The sequence below is a fragment of the Eleginops maclovinus genome, chromosome 1 (genome assembly GCF_036324505.1).
Source record: "Eleginops maclovinus isolate JMC-PN-2008 ecotype Puerto Natales chromosome 1, JC_Emac_rtc_rv5, whole genome shotgun sequence".
Classification (NCBI taxonomy): domain Eukaryota; kingdom Metazoa; phylum Chordata; class Actinopteri; order Perciformes; family Eleginopidae; genus Eleginops; species Eleginops maclovinus.
The window spans coordinates 6,288,306-6,307,923 of NC_086349.1; the positions used below are offsets into that span (position 1 = coordinate 6,288,306).

At 40.4% G+C, this 19,618-nt stretch overlaps 1 long non-coding RNA gene across 2 annotated transcripts; it reads right to left on the reverse strand.

Annotated features, from left to right (window-relative positions):
• Window positions 1–1,135: 1,135 nt before the first annotated feature.
• LOC134858304 (uncharacterized) lies at window positions 1,136–17,786 on the reverse strand. 2 transcript variants are annotated; one of them, XR_010164947.1, is made up of 3 exons: window positions 17,414–17,786; window positions 3,977–4,101; window positions 1,136–2,960 (listed from the first exon to the last, which is right to left on the reverse strand). It is a non-coding gene; the product is annotated as an uncharacterized LOC134858304 (long non-coding RNA). The 2 variants fall into 2 exon arrangements; XR_010164944.1 differs by lacking the exon at window positions 17,414–17,786 and adding an exon at window positions 4,491–4,570.
• Window positions 17,787–19,618: the final 1,832 nt, after the last annotated feature.

Consider the following 19,618-nt stretch of genomic DNA (forward strand, 5'->3'; position numbering starts at 1 on the left):
TAAAAATTTAAAATTTAAGAGAAATAGTTACACACAGTAATAACATCAAATGGGTCAATATTCTAACGGTTTAAAAATTATTTTTTGTTTAGAATGCTGTTTTGCTGTTTTTTTTTTTTGGCTTTGTGCAGTTTGAAGTGTTGGGGCCCGCATGTTTTTTTGACGGACAGCACTTTCCTCCTTTTTCTGGACTGAGAGGATATCGTTATCTACAGGTAACATGCCAACCACAACATCTCTGGAAAAGAAACTTATTATTGTTGTTTGTTTAAATGGAAGTTTTTGAAGAACAAAGTTTTCAAAAAGAACCTAAGGGGGCAGCATCTGGGGAAACACTTAGAATGAAGATGGATTAAGGGACTTGAAGGGACAGGGAAAGGGAAGTCTCCATTCTATAAACACAGCAAAATGGGCATGCCACTTCATTTTACCTTGTTGGTAAATTTTTTAAAAGTTCAGTAGGATTAACCCCTTAAATGGGAGAATGGGATCCAAAAATTATATAATTGAGACCACTAATGAAAATATGCCGTGCACAATATTCTCCTGTTATTGGAAAAGCAAATTAAAGATCTATTCTTCCCGAAAAGAAAAACTTTCACCTTTTTTTAAAGTTACCCAAACACCCCTTTTTTAATTAATAAAACATACTCTTAAAACTACTTTCCCCCCCAATTCCAATCCTCTCCACAAAAAAAAAAATTTTTTTTTTTAAATTTAAATTTTTCCCCCCCTTTTTGATTAAAAAATCCGTGATTTGGGCCCCTTTTTTTGTTAGAGGGTTTTTTGAAAAAAACCTCTTGGGGCGGAAACCCCCCTTTTATCCCAAATTTCCGGTTAATTTGTTTCATTACTTTTTAACCCCTTTCAATTTTTTTTTGAAGATTGAGAACAATTTACAAATTTAAAAAAAAAAAAAGTTTAACAAAAAAAGTTTGGGTTTAAAAAGATGGTTTTTTCATTACAAAATTTCCCCCAAAAACCTTTCAGTTTTCCTTTCTCCCCCACCAACAAAACAAACCCCTCCCCCCACAAAATCCCAAAACAAACACAAAAAAAAAAAACAAAAACCCCTTTCCCCACCCCCCAAAAACCCCCCGCCAATTTTTTTTTAAAAAAAACCATTTAATGCATACTGTATACAGTTTTACTACTACATTTCTTACGCCTGCAAGCGTTGATAGGACAGTGGCATATTTAACAAAACCTCAATTTCACAAATGTGGACAAAGTAGGAAAAATGATCACAAAAAACTAAATGTAATCCTTTACAAAAAAATCACACTACGGTACATTGAGAGCAGCTCAACAACACACGTCTGGCCTTTTGATAATCTACTTTAAAAAGGTGATGGTCAAGAGTTCACCATTGTTAACTTCTCTTTCATTTAGTTTTTAAGCATTCGAGCACTAGACACCAGTTGCTGAAATGTAGAAAGTGGAATTTCCCCATTCATCCAATAGTTACTTGTTATCCAGGTACAATGCGATGTGTTGTGAAATGAAGGGACGTCCTGGAAATATACACATCGGAATAGCTGCAAACATTCTAAAATGCGTAAATGTCTTATAAGGGGTTCATATATTCTGTTCTCGAGTTTGAATGGATTTTATAAAGCACTTTATTGTGCTTTTATGAACATTTTCCCTACTGTATTTGGGTTGAGGATTTGGGCTGAAATATCGGTCTCTTAGGTCCTTGGGAGGACCATGCGCCAAATTAAACAGTTCAGAAAGGGACTGAAAGATGTGATGGTATGGCCCCTGCTGACATCTAGGCCAGATGTGGTCTCACTTCTTTTCCCCAAAATGGCTGAAATGCAGTTCACACCTCAGGTAAGTCAGTAATTCAGTTATATTTGATTGAATGTGATCTGCATATTCCTTCACCAAAATAAGTTCTCCCTTTTTAAAATAATTAATATTTGTTTTTATTTAAGATGCTCCTACAAAAAAATCACATGGCCAGTTGAGGACAGTGATGATGAAGACTTTGACCTAGAGTCCACGTGCCGCGTCACTGGCTTTCTAAGGATGTTCATTGAAATGGGTATTAACACCTTATTTGGCTAATGTATTGTTCTCTTTACAAATGCCTTAATGTGTCATGGATAAATATGATTAATTAAAGTCGAACTAAATGTTTTCTTGAATCTATTTTATGACTTTCAGCTTCATCAGGTACACTGGCTCAGCTGCTGACATTCTGGGTTGGCTGGGAGATGCTTCCTCCTGAGCTGTAAGTGGAGATTTCTGGGGGAACTTTTCCTACATGCTTTGAAACACTCAAGCTGCCAGCTCATTTCAAAACCTACATGGACTTTGAGAAAGCACTTGTCTCTGCCATAAATAGTGCAGAGTGGATTTGGACTTGTTTCAGTTTTTTTCAAACAGATGTCATTTCATGCACTGTTCAGTCAGGTCAATTGACACAAGTTCAGTGTCTTTAACACACCGTGCAATAGTTGACTATTGTTTTATGCAACATATTTTTTCCATTTACTGAAACCAAACAGTTCTGCATCTTCAGTGTTGACAGAACATCATTCATGTTATTCATTCTGTGGACAATAATGAGACGGGAAGTAAAGGAGTGTGTTCAGAAACGCTGTTCAGGAAGTCCATTTGCGAGATCATAACAGTAATTATGGTAGAGCTTCAAAGTAAAACAGCTTTCTTTCTTTTATTCTTCTTAAGGAAAGCAAACTTTCAGTTTATCCTTGCTTGTTCTATCATGCTAAATAAAAGCATGGGTTGGACATCAGTCTGCTATGATTCTTGATAACACTTGCAGTCTCTACATATGATCTAAGTGCATCAGTTACAGAAACTCCTGGAGCTGGCAAAATAGCAACCTCTTCATCTGAGAGCTCACGGGCCAGCTGAACCTCGGGGACTGACACAATGCCTCCATGAAGACTGTGAGGTCCGTTTCAGTCGATCCCATAGTCTTCATAAACCTGAATGGAGGACAAGCATGATCAATCTTCTACTCAAAACTAGTCTGACATGTCATTACACACAGTATTTAAGATTGTTATTTTTGGTCATCAAGTTGGTGAGAAATTAAATGTTGCCTATTCAGTTTTTTTAAATAATAGTTGTGCACAATAGGAACTACAGCTCAGAGGTTGATCTTTGAAAGCTCAGGAGACTTTGAAGAGACTATTACCTATGTTTCATTTAAAGTAGCACATTAAGCACAATAGTTTCCCCCATAATTCCTTTGGGGAAACGGACAGTAAATAGTGTTTAAAGTTGATCTTTCTTTAACCTCAGTAGGATCCTCCATAGGGCCTTGCTCTCTGTATCTTCTCTAGAGTTGCTGTGGTGACTGATTCCTTTCAGTTCTAAGACCATGAAAGTTCCAAGCATCTTTGAAAGAGTTGAGGCTTTGCTGAATTAGTGGAAGGAAGATCCGGTGCAGTGCGAAAATCTGGATTCAGTGTTCCCTGATCTTCCAATGAAGTGAAGATCTGATAGAAAAGGTCCAGGGCATGTTCATAAACATCTCTCCACAGCCTCTCTATTCTGTACAATTGACAAGTGTTGATTAACGTGTGACATGCTAAAGAAGTACATTCAATCATTGTGTGAGCCTAGTTGCCAAACATATTTATTTACCGCTGATTGTGGACACTTCTGCCTGTGATGTGTGAATTCCTGTCTGTACCTCTGCTCCTGATCATGAATTCTGCTACATCTGCATTCTCCCCCCCTTTATCAGACCGTACCCTTGATGGCAGCCCGTACTGCTCAACAGCAGCGATAAAGCTCTGTAAGACCGTACGAGTTCTATTATTGCCAGCCACAGTCAGGTAGACCACTAAAAGACTGAATCCATCCACCCCACCATGGACAACAAATCTCCACTGTCAGGTAATTGTGAACACACGAAAAAAACAACTTTATTGTAAAACATTTCTAATGAAACATCTATAGAAAGATGCGTTGTTAATCTGCTAATATCACTGACCTGATGAGTTTATGGTTGCCATCTATATGCCACAAAGAGGCCAGGTACAGAATACTGCCGTCGTCTCAATACACGCAGCTGCAGGCGTCTCGTGTAGACTCCCTCTGCATCGACTAAACTGCTGACTATCATAAAAACAGACAATATTTAAACAAATTTAAATAATGGCCATATTATTACACTCACTCGGGACATGCACACCTCTTGCATTCAGATGACCACGCATTAGCTTGTAGCCGGTGTTTGGATGTCTTCTGTGAATTTCACTTATAGTACGGTACATCATTCACAGTTGAATAGAGGTCTGTCTTTCTGCGCAAACAAAAAACATAAACATCGGAGTACTGTAGAGTACGTCTTCTAAATTTGCAGTCACTCTGCGGTCAATATCTTGGTCGGAAAGTGCGGAAATAAGTCCAACAGCTTCAATCAATTCCTCTGCTTTATTTGTTACATGCTCTGGGTCAGCAGATCCTGCCTCCACATCCTCTGCTAGGGCTAAAATGTCTCTCACCAACTCCCGGGAAAGTTCATGAAGGTCCTCCATCGTCTCTCTCAAGGCATGCTACTTCAGACCAAAGCAATGGATCAGACTAGATTAGGGTCAGCCCCGCCCACTGACTTTGATGGGCGAGTTTGACAGATAACATTAATTCATGATGCACTGCAACACAGGACCATGAAATAATTAAATAGTGAAATAATTATAATACAATTATTTCACTATTTAAATGTAAAAACAAACCCGTATATAATTATATACGTTTTTTTTTTACATAAAATGAATTGGTATTTAAATTAATTAATGACACATTTAATGACATTTATGTATTTAATTCAAATTTTAATTAATGACACATTTAATGACATATTTATGTACCTAATTCCAATTTTAATTAATTAATGACACATTTAAGTAATTATTTAATGGCGTATTTATTTATTTAATTTTGGCACTTTCAGTCCTCCATGCTGTGCATATGACAAATAAAACCTTTGAACCTTGAGTTGTATTCGGGTCGTCCTTTACACCCAGGCCTATGACTACTAAATTATTTGGAAGTATTACATTTTGACAGAGATTTTTATTATATTAACGATAATGAATTCAAAAGTGTATTTTGCATGTTTCCTTTAAAAGTACTGCTATATGAACAAAAGTCCAATAACACTTTAAAGGTGCAGTATTCCTTTTAACAGCACTTAACGTATTTTAACTTGTAAATTTCAACTTAGACATTAATTAATGTAATCAAATCAAATATAAAACCAAAGCTATTTGCCACTGCCAGGGCATTTACTTTGTATCAACTCCGCCGTCTGGAAGAGATTTTAAATGTCCGTGTCAGAGTTTCGTACCTTTCTCCATTTCTCTGTCCCCGCCGGTTCTTCTCTGTTTCGGTTCATGTTAGCGCCGCAGCAACCTTAGGCCCGTCCCAAATGCTCTCATTGGTTGAGACGCGTAATGACGCCCATCCTAAGCCAATACTGATCAACATCCCGCCCCTCCTGTGACCCATGCTTGGTCTGTATGTGTATTCAGAGCCAATGAGCAACATACGTTCAAAATAATATTATTAAGAAAACAGACTGTTCATGAGCAATAAAATAATTGTCGGCATTAATTAATTAATGCAATTATAACGCGTTAACTTGCCCAGCCCTAATATTTGTATTTGTTAAGCCCTTTATTTTAAAAATGCTAATATTCAAAGATTCTTGTTGTACATTTGATGCATCATTTTTGATAACATGACGATCAACTATAGTTATAAGAAAGTCTTCTAGGTCAAAAGTACAAATTCTAAAGTTAATTCCTAAAGGTGCAGTTCACCCCAAAATACATTTTTATCCACTTTTTTCTAGTTCTATGTTTCAATCAAGACTTTTATTAGGCAGAGAAATATGTCATGTTTTTGATTTTATGTGAACTGTCCTTTATAGTAAAAGTCTTTACACAGTCTGGAGAATGATTATTTCTGATCTCACTTGCATTGATTTAAAAGTCAGATTTTGGGTTCCTTCATTAATTAAACCAGATTGTACCTTGAAATATTCCAGAAGGGGAGGTTTTGACCTTTAGTGTGAACACAGTTTTCAGTATTGTTCCAGGCTTAAGACATCGGTATAGGAAATGCCAACATCAGTAATGATCATATTAAGAACGGCCATAACAATAGTCCTTCTGATTAGTATGTTTAAAATATGTGCCTCTCATATGAAACCTTTTTGTAACTTCTGTATGAAAACAACCATGAAGTCGCGGTAAAAATAATTGAAAGCAATCCAATGAATGCAACAGACCTCTCTCTCTGGAACACCACGGGGTACATTATGGTAGGAAAAATACTGTCATTTGTAAATCAGTGCAAAGGAAGTTTACCTGCTGTTATAGTAGGAAAAATGCAGGCTATGCTTATGTATTCCATCTGTTTGAAACTAAAATGGATGTAGGGCTTGATGAATGAAACAATAAATATAACAGCATGACTATGTGCCAAAAATATAGAGATTCCTTAATTAGTACATAAAGCATAGAACACATGAAGCCCACTATGGGAAAAACGAAGGTCAATATAAACTTGAAGCTTGCAACACTGCAGGAATAGATAAAACTCACAGGGAAATATTGCACTACAAAAATAAGGTCACTTTATGAAACTATTCAGTTCTAGACCTATTCTTTTAGAAATATTAGTGGATGAGTGGTATGTGTTCGGGAATAAATCATACAGCTCCTAAAGACAACCTGCCTGTAAAAGTCAAGGACTTCTATGGAAGCTAGCAACAATAGCCATGGCATTAGCTTAAGGTGGGCTGACTCTTAAGGTGGACCAGCTATTATCATAGACAAGCCGCCCTTTTTTTTGCAGTTTTTGCAGTCACATCCCTCAAAACAGATTTTTTTTTCTGAGGCAACACTAAGATTTTCAGATTATTATCTTGCTGATAACCATGACAAACTGCAAAAATGAAAATGATTTCTCCTCATTTGCCATGTCTCTTCAATGTAGTGGACATCTAATCTTGTTTGGCTGCAAGTAAAGAGAACTTTTTATCCTATTTCATTTTCAAGTTAAATTTCCAAAACGCTGCAACATACAGTCAATCAAAGTTGCAGCCCTGCTCCCGGCTTTAGAATATGTGCAAGAAAGAAAGACAAACAACAAACGTTTTCTGTATTTGTTGTTTGGGTATTGTAAGTATACATTAAGCTTGCTTTTACACACTGGTTGAGACAGCCTAGCTTAATGGACTTTGTGTGTAAAACATCATCAATGAATGGTGCTGCACAATGAATAATTAACTGCATTGCTTTTGAATATCCTGTATGCCTTTACTTATTCAAACGTTTTCACATAAGCCTGTGCATCCTGAAAGCCAAAGATAAAAATGTGGTGCAGTCTTAAAATATGGAAACGAGTTAGCATTTTGACATTTCAAGTTTGATTGTCTCAAAGTCAATGGTTTTTGTATACATATTTTGTATACAATGTAAAGCACCTTAACAAATATATGACTGGTGAAGATTGTGTGTCATAAAAACTACTAAACGCATCATACCAAAACATTAGCAGCCTTTAGCTTAGCAGTAATGACAGGAAGCCATGCGTCCATCATATAGTTCAATATAGTGGGACATTAGCATTTTGCATTTACACCTTAAAAATGATAAGTGGTATAAATATGTTAAGATTACCCTGCTGAGCATGAAGTGTAAATAATCATGAATCTTATTCTTTGTAAAATATGAAGATCTCATGTCTTTCCCAGAACCTTATCGTGGTGGAGAGGTTTGTGTGCCCCGATGAACCTGGGGGCTGTGTTGTCTGGAACGTTGTGTTCCTGGTAGGGTCTCCCATGGCAAATTGGTCTCAGGTAAGGGGCCAGACTAAGATTGGTTCAAAAGACCTCATGAAAAACAAACTTGAAAGTGAGGATACCCGACCCGGAGGAAGCCCGGGGTCCCCTTCTGGAGCCAGGCCCAGAAGGAGGACTCGTCGGCGAGCATCTGGTGGCCGGGCTTGCCATGGAGCCCTGCCGGGCACAGCCCGAAAAAGCAACGTGGGCAACACTCCCGCTTCCCTTTCCCGCGGGCCCACCACCTATGGGGAACAGCGATGGGGTCGGGTGCGCTGCCAGAAGGGTGGCAGTGAAAGCAGAGGGTCTCGACGGACCAGACCCGGGCTGCAGAAGCTGACTTTGGGGACGTGGAACGTCACCTCTCTGGGGGGGAAGAAGCCGGAGCTTGTGCGGGAGGTGAAGCGTTACCAGTTGGATCTGGTGGGGCTCACCTCTACGCACAGCGTCGGCTCTGGAACCTTACTTCTTGATAAGGGTTGGTCTCTATTCTTCTGCGGAGTTGCCCAAGGTGTGAGGCGCCGAGCGGGTGTGGGGATAATCAAAAGCCCCGGTTGAGTGGTGCTTTGTTGGAGTTTACCCCAGTGGACGAGAGGGTCGCCTCCCTACGCCTGCGGGTTATGGGGGGGAAAACTCTGACTGTTGTCTTGCTGGGAGACTTCAATGCACATGTGGGCAATGATGGAGACACTTGGAGGGGCGTGATTGGGAGGAACGGCCCCCCCGACCTGAACCGAAGTGGTGGTTTGTTACTGGACTTCTGTGCTAGGCATGGATTAGCCATAACAAACACCATGTTCGAACATACAGTGGTATGCAAAAGTTTGGGCACCCCTTAGGAAAACCACTGCATCAGTTTGTCACTTGCTGAGCTTTTGAAGCAGCAACTTCATTTTAACATATGTTATACCTTATGGTAACAGAAACATCTCAGTAGTGAAATAACTTTTATTGGTCAAACAGAAACATGTTTATGTGCATTCAAACAAAAATAGGCATGTGCATAAATTTGGGCACCCCTAAGAAATAATTCCATTAATATTTAGTATTGCCTCCTTTTGCTGCAATAACGGCCTGTAGACGCCTCCTGTAGCCACAGACAAGTCCCTTAAGCCTGGCAGGTGGTATTTTGGCCCATTCTTCCACACAAAACGTCTCCAGTTCAGTCAGGTTTCTTGGCCTCCGTGCATGGACAGCCTTCTTCAAATAAATCCATACATTTTCAATGATGTTAAGGTCTGGGGACTGGGATGGCCATTCCAGAACATTGTACCTGTGCTTCTGCATGAATTCCTTGGTGGATTTTGATCGGTGCTTAGGATCATTGTCCTGCTGAAAAATCCAACCCCGGCGTAGCTTCAACTTTGTGACTGACTCTAGAACATTCTTGTCAAGAATCTCCTGGTACTGTAAGGAATTCATGTGGCCCTCAACTTTAACAAGTTTTCCAGTACCTGTGCTAGCCACACAGCCCCATAACATGATAGATCCTCCACCAAATTTTACAGTGGGCAACAAGTTCTTTTCATTGAATGCAGTGTGTTTTTTTCGCCATGCATACCTGTTCATGTTATGACCAAATAACTCAATCTTGGTCTCATCTGACCACAGTATTTTGTTCCAAAATGCTTCTGGCTTGTCCAGATGTGCTTTTGCATACCTCATGCGACTCTTCTTGTGATTAACACTCAGGAAAGGCTTTTTGCACATCACCCTTCCAATGAGCTCTTCCTGGTGCAAAGTACGCTGGATTGTGGAACGGTGAACAACTACACCATCAGCAGCCAGATGTTGTTGTAGTTCTCTGGAGGTGGTCTGTGGCTTCTCTGTGACCATTTTCACCATCCTTCGCCTGTGCCTTTCCCCTATTTTTGTCGGCCTACCACATCTTTCCTTCACACGGACTGTTCCTGTGGCCTTCCATTTCACAACTACGTTTCTGACTGTGGAGACAGACAGTTTAAACCTGTCAGATAATTTTTTGTACCCTTCTCCTAATTTATAATGTTGGATTATCTTAGCTTTCAGGTCAGTGGAGAGTTGTTTTGAGGTCCCCATCTTGCCACTCCCTAAGAAAGAACCTAGGCCAGGCACAGCCAGCTATTACCTATGTTAAATAGCCTTTTTCATGATTGGTTCCACCTGTCTTTGTAATTGAAGGTCTAATGAGCTAATCAAAGCAATTTTGTGCAGCAACCTGTCAGCTATAAATCCGTACAGGTGTTGAAATGAATGCTATTTATAAGGGTGCCCAAACTTTTGCACATCCCATTTTTTGCATTTTATTTTATTATAATAAAACTATGTAATGCTACCCTAAGAATTTTGGTCTGGAAAACACTAAAACGTCTACATCTTTGTAGGAAAACAAATGTTGTTGCTGTGATCTTCTATTATAAAGGAAAAGCAAATTGTCATGAAATCTCAGAGGGGTGCCCAAACTTTTGCATACCACTGTAAGGATGCTCATAAGTGTACGTGGTACCAGAGCACCCTAGGCAGAAGGTCCATGATCGATTTTGTTATCGTATCATCGGACCTGAGGCCGCATGTGTTGGACACTCGGGTGAAGAGAGGGGCGGAGTTGTCAACTGATCACCATCTGGTAGTGAGTTGGGTCGAGTGGCAGGGGAAGCCTCTGGACAGACCTGGTAAGCCCAAAGGTGTAGTGCGGGTGAACTTGGAATGTCTGGAGGAATCCCAAGTCCAGGAGGCCTTCAACTCACACATCCAGCGGAGCTTTTCAGGCATCCCTGTGGAGGCTTGGGACATTGAACCTGAGGGGGCGGGGTTCAAAGCCTCTATTGCCGAAGCTGCGGCGGGGAGCTGCGGTCTCAAAGTCTTAGGTGCCTCAAGGGGCGGTAACCCTCGAACCTCCTGGTGGACACCAGTGGTCAGGGAAGCCGTCCGACTGAAGAAGGAGGCCTTCGGGATATGTTATCCCTGGGTACTCCTCACGCAGTTGCAAGGTATCGACAGGCCCGAAGGGCAGCAGCCTCAGCCGTGACCGAGGCAAAGCAGCGGGTGTGGGAGAAGTTCGGAGAAGCAATGGAGAAGGACTTTCGGTCGGCACCAAAGTTGTTCTGGAAAACCGTCCGACACCTCAGGAGGGGGAAGCAGGGAACCATCCAAGCTGTGTACAGTAAGGATGGGATGCTGTTGACCTCAACTGATAGGGTGTTAGGGCGGTGGAAGAAACACTTTGAGGAACTCCTGAACCCGACAACTCCGCCCTCTATGTTAGAGGTGGAGCTGGAGTATGAAGGGGGATCAACTCAAATCTCAAGGGGGGGAAGTCACTGATGTAGTCAAACAACTCCACAGTGGCAAAGCCCCGGGGGTGGATGAGATCCGCCCAGAAATGCTGAAGGCTCTGGGTGTTGAGGGACTGTCACGGTTGACGCGTCTCATCAACATTGCGTGGAAGTCGGAAACAATACCGAAGGAGTGGCAGACCGGGGTGGTGGTTCCTCTTTTTAAAGAGGGGGATCAGAGGGTGTGTGCCAATTACAGAGGCATCACATTCCTCAGCCTCCCCGGGAAAGTTTACTCTAAGGTGCTGGAAAGGAGGGTCCGACCGATTGTCGAACCTCAGATTGAAGAGGAACAATGCGGATTTCGTCCTGGTCGTGGAACGACGGACCAGCTTTTTACTCTCGCAAGGATCCTGGAGGGGGCCTGGGAGTACGCTCATCCGGTGTACATGTGCTTTGTGGATTTGGAGAAGGCGTATGACCGGGTTCCCAGGGATATACTGTGGGAGGTGCTGCGGGAGTATGGGGGTCTCTACTCAGGGCCATCCAATCTCTGTACTCCCAAAGCGAGAGCTGTGTCCAGGGTTCTCGGTAGTATGTCGGACCGATTTCCGGGGAGGGTTGGCTTCTGCCAGGGCTGCGCTTTGTCACCAATCCTGTTTGTGATATTCATGGGCAGGATCTCAAGGCGTAGTCGTGGGGGAGGGGGTCTGCATTTCGGTGGGCTAAGGATTGCACCACTGCTTTTTGCAATGGCTTCATCGTCTGTGACCTTCAGCACTCACTGGATCGGTTCACTGCCGAGTGTGAAGCGGCTGGGATGAGGATCAGCACCTCCAAATCTGAGGCCATGGTTCTCAGCAGGAAACCGATGGACTATCCACTCCAGGTAGGGAATGAGGCCTTAGCCCAAGTGAAGGAGTTCAAGTATCTTGGGGTCTTGTTCTCGAGAGAGGGAACAATGGAGCGTGAGATGGGCCGGAGAATTGGAGCAGCGGGAGCGGTACTGCAGTCGCTTTACCGCACCGTTGTGACGAAAAGAGAGCTGAGCCAGAAGGCAAAGCTCTCTGTCTACCGGGTCATTTTCGTTCCTATCCTCACCTATGGTCATGAAGGATGGGACATGACGGAGAGAACGAGATCGCGGATACAAGCGGCCGAAATGAGATTTCTCCGTAGGATGGCTGGCATCTCCCTTAGGGATAAGGTGAGAAGTTCTGTCATCCGGGAGGGACTCGGAGTAGAACCGCTGCTCCTCCGCGTTGAAAGGAGCCAGTTGAGGTGGTTCGGGCACCTAGTGAGGATGCCACCTGGGCGCCTCCCAAGGGAGGTGTTCCAGGCACGTCCAGCTGGGAAGAGACCGAGGGGTAGACCTAGGACCAGGTGGAGGGATTATATCCCTTAGCTGGCCTGGGAGCGCCTTGGAATCCCCCAGTCAGAGCTGGCTGATATGGCCAGGGAAAGGAAGTTTGGGGCTCTCTGCTGGAGCTGTTACCTCCGCGACCCTGACGGATAAGCGGGAGAAGATGGATGGATGGAAGATCTCATTTTGTCTACAGGACCCTAACAATGCCAACTACTGTTTACTGTAAATACAATAGATGTAATTACTTATTGATCCCAATTTGGGGGAAAAAATTGTGTTGCAGCAGCATAAAAACAAGGCAATGTAAATAAAATAAAAATAAAATAAAATAGTGATTCAAAAGAAAGTAAAAAATATATATTTGGGGCAAAAAATTTACGGAAAATATAAACAAAAACAAAATATAAAGCAGGATATTATATGCACAAAAAGTGAGAAATGTGTGGAATATTAAATAGAATAAATATAGAATGTACAGTCTGGTTTAAGTCCAGTTATCACAGTCTAAGCTATGGAGCAGAGAGTTATTATGGGTCACCAACCTTTTTCGAGTTTGAGATCTACCAAAAGGATAACAAACTCCATGGAGGGCTACTTGTTTGAATAATTTGCAGCTTTCCTTTAAACAATGACAGTATTTCCCCGCCGTGGAGAGAGACCCAAATAGTTTAACATGAACAACGTGATTTAAAAAAGGTGACTGTGAATTTTTTCAATGGACAGACGTGTTAATGTTGTTCTGACGGCAGAGACTCTGCGGACACACTGAATCAGCAGAAACTTCAGTTCTGAAGTTCTAAAAACAATTCTCGCAGCAAAGTGATCAGAAGTCCTAAATGCACTCTGAATGTTGGATTTCACGTTCCTGATGACACTCGCTACACGGGGCAGAACCCCTGCAGCATGCAGTCAGTGAATGTGTCATGGAGAAAGCTTTATTTTATATTCCGTGCATTTGCTGCTCGACTGCTTTATTTTTAGACATTCCTTCAAACTGTAGCGTGGGTTTAGCTTTTTCAATATACATGCTCAGAAGTACTAATGAATACAACAGAGTCAGGATAACTGTATAGTTCCTGCCCTACTTAACCATGTTGGATTGTTTATGTTACTTTAATCTCAGGGATGTGCTTTGATGTGAGGAGATTTCAAGTTCTCACATTTATTTAAACATTAAAGCTAAATTATAATGTATGTACCTTCCTACGTACAAGTGTAATTGTCATCATTGAAAGGCTGTTGGGTAGAGAGACTTGGTGATGGAAGACAATACCAACATCTTCCAACAATGCTGGGAAATATTATAACCCTAGCTTAACACCTAAAGCATCACAACATTAAAGCATGCAGAGGACAGGGCCTGACATAAGCAAAGAGGAACCCTGAAAAACACCCTTTATACAAACCAAAATGACCTTCTGTTCGTTCACATCATATTAATCCATTTAAGCAAATCATCTTTTAGCTCTGTTTACGGAACTTTAGTCTGTGAAGCTTTTCAAAAATAATCTATTGTCAGCTTCCCAATTCGTAAATACATCATCTTTAAAGATACACAGTGCTAGCGTTTGGGCCTCCACTGGACAGTGCTAAAAATGCAGAGGGATTACGTTTCATTCAGTTTTTTGAAATTGAAAAAAAACATTCAACTGCATTAAAGTGCCATTCATTCACTTAAATTGTTGAATAATAAATATACAGAACAAGATTATTGTATGCATGTATAATGGCATAGAGAATAAATATTAACAGAGACTGTGCCCTCCCTTTTGATGTCAAGACACAGAGCCTAGGGAAGATTTGTATCGCTTGCAGGGATAGCCTGTCACTAAAGACAACAGACAGTGCTGCCTGGTCAGGAAGACTCTCTGAATGCCGCAAGTCACATCCCAGCAAAACAGCCAGTAATCAGCTACTGGTATCGGTGCATGTCCACTTATTTGCTGATGTGCCAATAATGGAAAATACTAGCATTGGCTGACTAGTTCAATAGAGTAAGCTTGGATATTGTGGAACATGCCAGGTCAAGGGTGCAGCCCTGTGCATGACCTATGATCTCCTTGCTGAGGAGGGCAGGTAACAATGTAGTGCCTCAAATTTATACTTTTTGTGGAAATAAATGACGTAATATACTCAATTTGCCAACAATGGCTTGTTCAAAATGCTTCAATCCTATCAAAAATGCAGCTTTATTCAGTCCAGTTAGAAACAATATCTCTGCAGAGGCACCATTTATCTTCCACCTCTAGACTCTCTCAACATTTACTTCACCATCTGAATGTGTTCTCTTTATGCCTGGCTAGCTTATCTTATTATCTCCAGCCCTCCAAGGCAAATTCCAAAGTGTCGTTTATTCCCTTTCTATATGTCTGTACTCTGCCGTCTGACTGTCAGAAGATCTTTCTTCCTTCCTCTGTCTGTCTACCTAGCTCTCTGTCTGCACTTTCCTTTATTGCGAGGTGGAAACGGTTACCTGTCCTGTGTTTAGTTTGCCTAGCTTGCATTGTGTCTGCCAGACTTACTGTCTTAGTATATCACTGTCATAGTATTTGACAGCCACACCTGTCCACTAAGTACTAAGCAGTGTTTCTCCTGTCTGTGTCTATTTATGTAGTTTGCAGAACACAGGTTCTGTTCAGCTGGTGCACTGCGTGTCTGATAATCAATGTGACACATACGGACCCTCAGAGCCGTGACCTTGTCTGGTGCACTAAAGTCATCTCCGACAACATTCTCCTCTGACCTGCCTTGACCTGTACTGCTTTACTTCTGGATGTTTTTGTCAATGCACATATACTCTTTAGATATAAGCTAAGATTTTGGGTTTCCAAAGAACATAAGGCAGCGTTCTAAAATGTTGGTGCTGTGTTCATAGAGATGTTAGTGTCCTGGACAATTGGGAGAAATTCTGATCCAATATAACCTGTTTATATAACCTGGATTTGTGCAGAATGATATCAACAAAAGCATGTAGATTTATTTTTGATTGAAAAGTAGGCTATTTCAAATAAAACCAGTCCCACCAATAGACGAGTGCATGATGCAAAAATAATAAATAAATAAATGTATCGCAAGCTTATACTGTCACTCAACCTCTGCTTAAAGCCTTCTTATTCTCATATAAAAGAAACAAAATGATTGAACAGAACCATTTGCAAAGCAAAACACATGTAGGATTGTCTGTCCCATAACATTTAAATTAAGACATACTTTGCCGACTGGAGAATTTTTTATTTATAAATCAATCAATTGGTCAAAGAAACACTGTCATATAATAGTTAACTTCAACCAAAAAGCTTCAAAATGTAGCTATCAACTATTTCTTACTAAACAATCGAGAACTTGCACTCCAAAATGACTGGATTTCTTTGTATTTCCAGCCTCAAAAATATCACATCTGGCTGTAAAACACAACCAAAGGATTAGTTCTAGTCAAACTGTAAAACGACCAATGTCATTTTTTTCCCTAGAGTGAAAGGAAGTAGCCTAACTGCATCCATACCAAATAAATATGCAAATGTTACTTCTACAACTGAGTGGATGTTTGGGTCAAATGTATCTTTACTTATCTTTGCAGATGTCAGAAGCTGTACGTAATGGCAGCAACATGTAGGAAAGACAATGCAATTCATTTCTGGTATACCGGCTTCAAAAGAGAAAGGTCTGCGACAGCTGCTGTGATTATCTCCAGGCCTGGTCCACAGTGCTCAGTGCCTGCCCGGTGAAAGTTTCATCACCAACGCTTATTCAGAAATGTAACATACTAAAAAAGGAAGCTGCATCGGGAAGAGTAAGCTTGAAGATTTAATTTAGGGCTTGTCCTCTAAGTGCAGACATAGAACAGGTGTGATCTAATATCACCCAGAGGCTCAACACTTAAGACTACATACATGAAGATAATAAGATAGAAAGATACAACATTATTCAGCTTTCCTGTCTTTTTTTTTCAGATTTATTTTCATTTTATGTTTAAGGTTCACAAGTTCTAAGAGGAAGGGTTCCTTGTTAACACTTAAAATAACAGCTTAAGTGAACATGCCTGTATAAACAAATGTACACTCAAAACCACAATATTAAGTAAATAAGCACTTTAGATTATACCAATTAAAACTACAATCAATTGTCCCATTAAACAATTACCAACTGATATGCATTGTAAGATGTTGCACAACATTTTCCCATGATGCACATTTATCTCCTAATGTTTTGTCTGTATTCATGTGTGTTAACATTTATGTTTTGGGGAGACATAGAAAGAAGTTTGTTTAAAACTTTACAATTTTATTGAACTCAATTTGAACAGAAACATATTAGTGAAAATACACTGTTATTATTACTACTTTGTAGAGGCTGCTTGTACCTTAACATTTTATTGATTAGTAATATACATGATCTTATTTAGTTTTCTTATTTAATTTGAGTGGAATTTGCCTGCCTTTTAACAATTGGGCTGCCTTTTTACACACTGCACTATTTAATTGTGTAAGAACGTCTGTTCACAATGTTCCACAAGTAGCTATGTGTATACCATGCATGGAACAGGACTTTTTCCAAGCAGATCTTTGAACTTCATAGTAGGAAAAGTACATGAGTTTCTGAAGACCAAAAACTGAGTGTTTATAAAACAAGAAACACATGTTTGTATGATCAGTGCAGGAACAAATCACATAAGGTAAGCAACTCTATACTATGAGCACCTATAGTACAAACCTCGTAAATAACAGTGATGTGCAAAGACTCACAGCAATAAGCAACTTAAAATGCTCTGACTTTATTTTCCACCCATGTCCATTAGTGTGCCACCTCTATCACACCTGACTTACATTATCTGCCACCTGCTAGTCCCACAAAGAGACTTGACAGAGCACTCCAGCATTAGCTTACCAATTAGTAAAGCACTTAGCACTGCTCACTTACCAGCGATAAACAAAGCTATCAAATAGCGGGCTGTCTTACCTTATACTGTGTTGTTTCCTCTTCTGCACAGAAACATCCATCCCAAGGGTATGCGCCAGGTGACTGAAATGGTCTGGTGTATCTGCCTTGCTTAAGACTTGGCCCTCCTTAATATTTGTTTGTGTTTAGGTCACTAGCATTAGCCTTGTTAAACTAGCGGATGGGGCAGTTCATTTAATCGCTCACTGCCGTTGTTGTTTTCATTCCAAGACTTGTCTTCAAAGTGTTCCTCTTCACCGTCCTCCTCTGCTTAATTGTTTAGTCGTCGTTTCTTTAAACCAAAATAAAACTCTAATTGAGTTCAGTAGCCATGCTTACTCTCGCTGTCCGCAGCAGTGCCATCACGAGGCGGCAACAGGAACAGGTGTTTCTTTCCAAACATAGTTAGTTTAAAAGACGCACGTGAGCCTAGAAACTTAACAGGGTTGCGTCCAGCAGGACTGATCTACCCCCTCTCCACTTCCTTGTTTTTCTGATATTTTCTTAATCTCTTGCAGTTGTGGAAGAAATACTAGGATATAATAGTTGAGTCACAATAGCAATACTAAATATATGAAATTATTTTCTAAATAAATCCCTGCATTTAAAATGATTGGCACCAAAATATACCCAAAGTACCAAAAGTAAAAGAACTCGTCATGGGTAATGGACATCATCTATGTTTAATTACTGGATCATGATTATCTATCACAGCTGGTACATTTATTGCAATGATGTATTCATTTATATACTGTTGCTGGATATGTTAACCTATAATTATACGTCATTGTTTTTCTGTGAGTTTGTTTATAGTTTGTATTAGCTAATAATCTCAATCTGTAAAGTAACGTATGCTGTCGGACACATTTAAAAAGTAAGTAAAAGGTCAAATATTGGCCTCCAAAATGTAGTGGAGTATAAAGTATAAAGTAGCATAACATGAAAAAACTCAGTAAAAGAACAAGTACCACAAAATTGCAGTACTGTTATTTACTAAAATTGTGTGGTACTTGTCCTTTAACTCAGATATTACTCCACTGGTCTCTTGTCTCAATTGATCTCACAGTTTATGAGTGGATTATATATATATATTTGTACCCCTAATGATAAGAAAAAATACACTTTTGACTTACCTACTCCATTGTAAAATATTTTGTCAAATCTCTCATACGCTCATTTGTTTACTACTTGTAAATGCAGCAAAAAATACTTACAATCTTTACGAAATGCATTTTGTGTGCATTTTTCATACCTCTTTGACATTGAAATGAGACACATTAAACCTTTAAAAGGACTCAAACTGTTATGTAAGTATAAAAAATAACTCCCACTTCCTGTTTGATCATGTCTTATCTTGGTTTATGTTGCATGGATTCACAGTCAGCATCCTCAGACATGCAATATCAGCAGAGTGTTTTTCTGCACCACCTGAAGAAGAGTTGGACTCTTCTCTTCTCTGGATGATTGTTAGGTCATCCTGCGATGCAGTTATGACAGGTCCATCCTTGGGGGTTGGAAGAGCCAGAGTCATAGCAAAGCCTGGTTCCCTGCTGAGCTCCACAGCCTCACAGTGAGGGTAGAATCCTCCACCGATCCAATCTGGATGATTGTCACAGCAGAGTCCGTTTCTAGTTTTTACCTATATGAAAATGTCCTACAGACAACACCTTTATAGCAAAACAAAAGTAAAAGTAATCTTGGTGATCTTGGTAGTATTTTCAATTGACATGACTTCTAATTATGTTAATTATAATGACACATAATGCTTTTGACCTTGACTTTCACTAGCCTGCACCATGGGCAGAGATGAGGCAATCCTTACAGTTTCTTGGGGAAATGCCCTTAAAGGGAAAGACGATCTTGACCTTGTGTATCAAAGGAGGCACCTTCCTCAGGCATTAGGGGTGGGCTTGTTTAACTCTAACGCACACACAGAAATGATCATAGTTATATTGGAAAGACAACAGTGGGAATAAAATAACCTCTACAACATATCACAGTTTTCTGTGGTTAAGTTACACATGTTTGATGGAAAGGGTGAGGTTTGTTTTTCAGCAAGGACTTTTATGATACTATGGTTAAAAGGTTTAGACATAAAAACTTAAGGCGGTCATGGTGTTTTTTGTTAGAAACTTTAGAGCACCTTTTGTTTTAATGGTGAATAAGCATTGGTAGAAAAGATGGTTACCCAAACTTTGTGAAACTTCTTGCGAGACGTTGAAAATT